This window comes from Thamnophis elegans, chromosome 9, assembly GCF_009769535.1.
Source record: "Thamnophis elegans isolate rThaEle1 chromosome 9, rThaEle1.pri, whole genome shotgun sequence".
NCBI classification, from domain to species: Eukaryota; Metazoa; Chordata; class Lepidosauria; order Squamata; family Colubridae; genus Thamnophis; species Thamnophis elegans.
In genome coordinates, this window is record NC_045549.1 from 74,525,058 (window position 1) to 74,530,532 (window position 5,475).

At 41.1% G+C, this 5,475-nt stretch overlaps 1 non-coding gene across 1 annotated transcript; it reads left to right on the forward strand.

The window, feature by feature from the left end:
- Window positions 1–4,734: 4,734 nt before the first annotated feature.
- Window positions 4,735–4,841, forward strand: LOC116513615. The gene has a single exon (XR_004256019.1). It is a non-coding gene; the product is annotated as a U6 spliceosomal RNA (small nuclear RNA).
- Window positions 4,842–5,475: the final 634 nt, after the last annotated feature.

A 5,475-nucleotide genomic window follows, 5' to 3' on the forward strand; every position in this document is an offset into this window, starting at 1 on the left:
TAGATAGATAGATAGATAGATAGATAACTAAATAACAATAAACAATAAATAATAAATAATAAATAATAAATAAATAATAATAACAAATAACAAATAAATAAATAATAAATAACAGATAACAGATAACAGATAACAGATAACAGATAACAGATAACAGATAACAGATAACAGATAACAGATAACAGATAACAGATAACAGATAATAGATAATAGATAATAGATTTCATTCATTTCATTTCATTTATTATATTTATATGCTGCCCTTTTCCCCCGAAGGGGACTCAGGGCGGCTAACAAATCAAATCAGGGAAGGGGGGGTACAGACAAAAAATAAAAAATAAATGATACATAACAATACATAATTTAAAAACACACAACAGTCATACCATTCCAGACGGGGGCAAAAGCTCTTTAGCCCCAGGCCTGTGGGAACAGCCAGGTTTTAATGGCTTTGCGGAAGGCCTGGAGGGTGGTGAGGGTTCGAATCTCCACGGGGAGTTCGTCCCAAAGGGTCGGAGCAGCCACAGAGAAGGCTCTCCTCCGGGTAGTCGCCAGTCGACACTGGCCGGCGGATGGAATTCGGAGGAGGCCTAATCTGTGGGATCTAATCGGTCTAGCGGAGGCGATCACCGAACAGGTTGTTTAAGCGGTAGGATCCCACCGCCGGATGTACCTGATGTGGTAGTTCAAATGGAGCATGCAGTCTAAACATGGTGAAGAAAGTGAGACCTGATGAAACAGGGTCTCCTGCTTGAGTGTGTGTGTGTGTGTGCGGACTAGATGACCTACAAGGGTCCCTTCCAACTCTGTTAATCCGTATCTATCTGTATCAGGAATGGGTATCAGAATGGGTGAGCTCACCGCAGCCAATTTTCCACAGGCAACTCACCCAGTGGTGGGAGTGAAATAATTTAACAACCGGTTCTCTGCCCTAATGACTGGTTGTGTAAGGTGTGGCTAGGTGGTCATGTGACTGAGTGGGCATCAGGGCCAGGTGAGATGAGGAGTGGCTAGGAGTGAGATAGGGCCGGGCATGGTGAGGCACGCTATTCACTGAACTCCACAGAAGTCACCTATACAAATTCAGACCAATGGCTGTCCAATCTCTTCTTCAAAACCTCCAGTGTTGGAGCACCTACAGCTTCTGGAGGCAAGTCCTCCTACTGCTTACTTGTTATCACTGTCAGGAAATTTCTTCTTAATTCTCGGTCGCCTCAATTAGTCTCCTTGATTAAGCAAAGCAGGAAGAACATAAATTTGAAGCTAAGATTCAATGCTTCTTGTCCTGCCTTCAGGTGCCTTGGAGAATAGATTGACTCCCTCTTCTTTGGGGCAGCCCCTGAGATATTGGAAGGCTGCTATCATGTCTCTCCTGGTCCTTCTTTTCATTCGACTAGACATACCCAGTTCCTGCAACCGTTCTTTGTATGTTTTAGTCCCCAGTCCATTTTTTAAAAATCTAATCTACTTTTCAGTCTATTACAATTCTCTCTCTCTCTTTTTTGTAAAGGGAAGAGTGGTCACTTCACTGCAGAGGGAAATCTGCTTGGTTACTGGATCGTCTCCCCTGAGCTAAAGGCAAGCTGGGGAGATCTGCATAACCAATCAAAAAGGACGGCTATAATCTATCCTGACATTTTTATTTGTTTTCCCTATTTCCTTGCAGACAGGAATTCATTTGCATAATGCATCACCGTATGTGCTCCATCTTTTACACCTTCTTCTTTTTTTCTTCTCCTCTTTTCTCCTCTTCTTCTTCCTCCCATTCTTCCCCTTCTCCCTTCCTCCTCCTCTTCCCCTTCCCTCTTTTCTTCTTCTTCTTCTTCTTCTTCTTCTTCTTCTTCTTCTTCTTCTTCTTCTTCTTCTTCCTCTTCCTCTTCCTCTTCTTCTTCCTTGTGTGTCCAAACACATTTGGCCAATGAAGAATTCTATTCTATTCTTCTTCCTCCTCTTCTTCTTTCCTTTCCCCCTTCTTCTTCCCTCTCCCCCTCCCTCCCCCTCCTCCTCCTCTTCTTCTTCTTCTCCTTCTTCTTCTTCTTTATCATCATCATCATCTCTTCTCTCTTCTTGTCTTCCTCCTCTTCTTCCCTTCCTCCTTCCCCTTCCCTCCTCCTCCTCCTCCTCCTCCTTCCTCTTCTTCTTCTTCTTCCTTGTGTGTCCAAACACACTTGGCCAATGAAGAATTCTATTCTATTCTTCTTACTCCACTTCTTCTTTCTTTTCTCCCTTCTTCTTCCCCCTCCCCTCCCTCTCCCCTCCTCCTCCTCCTCCCCTCCTCCTCCTCTTCTTCTTCTTCTTCTTCAGCATCATCTCTTCTCCTCTTCTTCTTCCTCCTCTTCTTCCCCTCCTCCTTCCCCTTTCCTCCTCCTCCTCCTCCTTCTTCTTCCTTGTGTGTCCAAACACACTTGGCCAATAAAGAATTCTATTCTATTCTTCTTCCTCCTCTTCTTCTTTCCCTTCCCCCTTCTTCTCCCCCCCCTCTCTCCCTCCTCCTCCTCCTCTTCTTTTTCTTCTTCTTCCTGTTTCTATAAAAAAAATTCTTTCAGGAATAGAAAATACATCCAAAGAGTAAACATGCAACTGATAGCTTGTTAAACCTTCTGGAAACGATTCGGAATAAATCAAAGAAATGCATGGCATCTTGTCTGCTTGTGTTCAATAATTAATTTCCATTCTATCAGAAATCAATTTTGCCTCTGCCTGCCTTATCATCCTCTGACATCACTCGTTCATCTTTAACATCACTTGGCGCTGGTGGCTCCAGCCGAGAAATTCTATACTTTTTAGCGTAACAAATCCTAGCCTTTCATACCGTATTTTAAAAACACATTAAAAGTCCCCGAGAAGTGGAACTTTAAATTGTATGCCTATCAGGATTTTTCTTCCAAAACAAAATTCACCTTCAAATATAGAGCTCAGAAGATCAAAGTCATATTGATAGTATAAAAGAACCTTGAAAAGTAGAAATATGGCTACAGATTTCAAGTTTCTAGGCTCTCGTTTATTCAGGCATCACCGAGCATAACACTGGTTTATGGGAAGTTCTACAACGAGACTGGACTTCAGCCAGTGGTGTAACCATTAATTTTGTGTAGAAACCCATGTTCCAGAATTAGAATATTCTAGTGTCCTCAAAAATAGTCCAAGTAATACAATAGAACTAGAAAAATGGCAAGAACTATGGGAAAGGAACTATAAAATGACAATGGCGACAGCATACAAGGAGAATTTATACAAAACGTTTTATAGATGGCACATGACACCGGAAAGATTAGCAAAAATGTTTAAGAATAAATCAGCTAAATGTTGGAAATGTCACCAGCTACCAGAAACATATCACCATATGTAGCGGACATGTAGAGACGCAAAAAGCTATTGGGTTAAAATACAATCGTGGTTAGAGAAAATGATACATCAGCCCATAGAATTTAAGCCAGAGATATTCTTAGTGGGGATTCTACCAGTGAAATATATTAAAGAAGACTTATATCTGATTGTACAAATAATAACAGCAGCTAGAATTGTATTTGCACAAAATTGGAAAGCAGACAAAATCCCATTAGAAGGAAAGATAATAAAGAAGACATTAGATTGTGCAGAAATGAATAGATTGACATTGAGAATAAAGGACAAAGAGGAATCCGTGTACTACAGAGCATGGGGGCGATTTTATGATTGGCTTGAAAAAAGATACAAATAGAAAGAGAAAGGAACAAAACACAAAACAAATAACTCAGATGACACATTATTAAAACAGGGGGAGGGGAAATAAGAAAGTATGAAAATGTAAATATACAGGCGGAAAAATGATATGAATTGACAAATGTTAAATAGCAATTATAGCAATAGCAATAGCAATAGCAGACTTATATACCACTTCATAGGGCTTTCAGCCCTCTCTAAGCTGGTTTACAGAGTCAGCATATTGCCCACACCAACAATCTGGGTCCTCATTTTACCCACCTCGGAAGGATGGAAGGCTGAGTCAACCTTGAGCCGGTGAGATTTGAACAGCCGCACTGCAGAACTGCAGTCAGCTGAAGTAGCCTGCAGTGCTGCATTTAACCACCTCGGCTCTATAAGAATGTATAATTATAAGAATGTATATTTAAGAATGAATTCAAAAGGAAAAATAAAAAAACTTTTATCAAAAAAAAAAAAATAGTCCAAGTAAGTCAATCTGCTTCAGCGGTGGATTTCACATTTTGTTCGGGGAAAACATTAGAATTTGTGGACTTCAATTCCCAGGATTCCTCAGCCAGCCATGAGGAATTCTGGGAGTTGAAGTCATAAACTTGCCAGTGTTGGAGAACTCTGCCTTATAGATTCCCCGCATACAGAGATACAGAGATATGTAATTGGGTATCCTCAGCCTACGGATAACCCCAAACCCCATCAAGATGTTTCCTCCTGCTTTTCTGCACTGCCCTCCTGCTAGTCTGCCTACTTCCCTTTGCAGCTAGTGAAGGGAAAAAAACCATTTTCCATGGATCGTTCCCTAAGATTTTCCATGAAAACCACACGCAGCAGCATTATCCAAACTGTGAAGCAACTTCACTGGTCGTTGCAACTGTCATCAAGCCACCCTTGGGCTCAGTGGCAGGTTTCACACTTTGTTACCACCGGTTCACCCCACCATCCCTTCCTCACATGCCCCTGGCCTTCCATGCATGTGCTTCGCTTGTGCACATGCATTCTGCACATAGGCCTGGCCTCAAAAACATGCAATTTCTGGTGCTCGCTTCGGCAGCACATATACTAAAATTGGAACGATACAGAGAAGATTAGCATGGCCCCTGCGGAAGGATGACACGCAAATTCGTGAAGCGTTCCATATTTTTAAATGCTGGAGATGTGATTGTGTTGATGCTACGTATTACCATATCTGGTGGACTTGTAAAAAGGTTAAATCATTTTGGATAAAAATATGGTGGATTATGCAAAATGTTCTTAAAAAAAGGATAAAGTTTACCCCTCAGTTATTTTTGTTAGGTATAATTACTGATTGTACAGTTATAGAGACTAACTTGATTTCGCATTTAATAACTTCAGCAAGACTGTTGGTGGCGCAATACTGGAAGAAGGAAGATTTGCCTACTCTTCAAGAATGGACATTGAAAGTAACAAACTTAGCAGAGAGGGCTAAAATATCAGCATATCTCAAGGACCATTCAAATGAGAGATATAAACGGGAGTGGAGAAGATGGATTGATTATATTCAAAATAAACATAGGACTAAGAAATTCTAGATAGACTGAAAAAGCGAGGAATGATATAATCTGTTTAGAGTTAGCCTAACAACAGAAGAATTAAAGCTCAAATGAAAGAGGATACTAACTTTTTTAAAGTTTATTTTAGAACATCTTTGTTAAAGATCTATACCCTGTATTTGTTCTGGGAAGTCGGGGGGAGGGGAAGGTTGGGGGGGGTTGGGTTCGGGTGGGGAGGGTGGGGGAGGGGAGGTAAATATTTGTA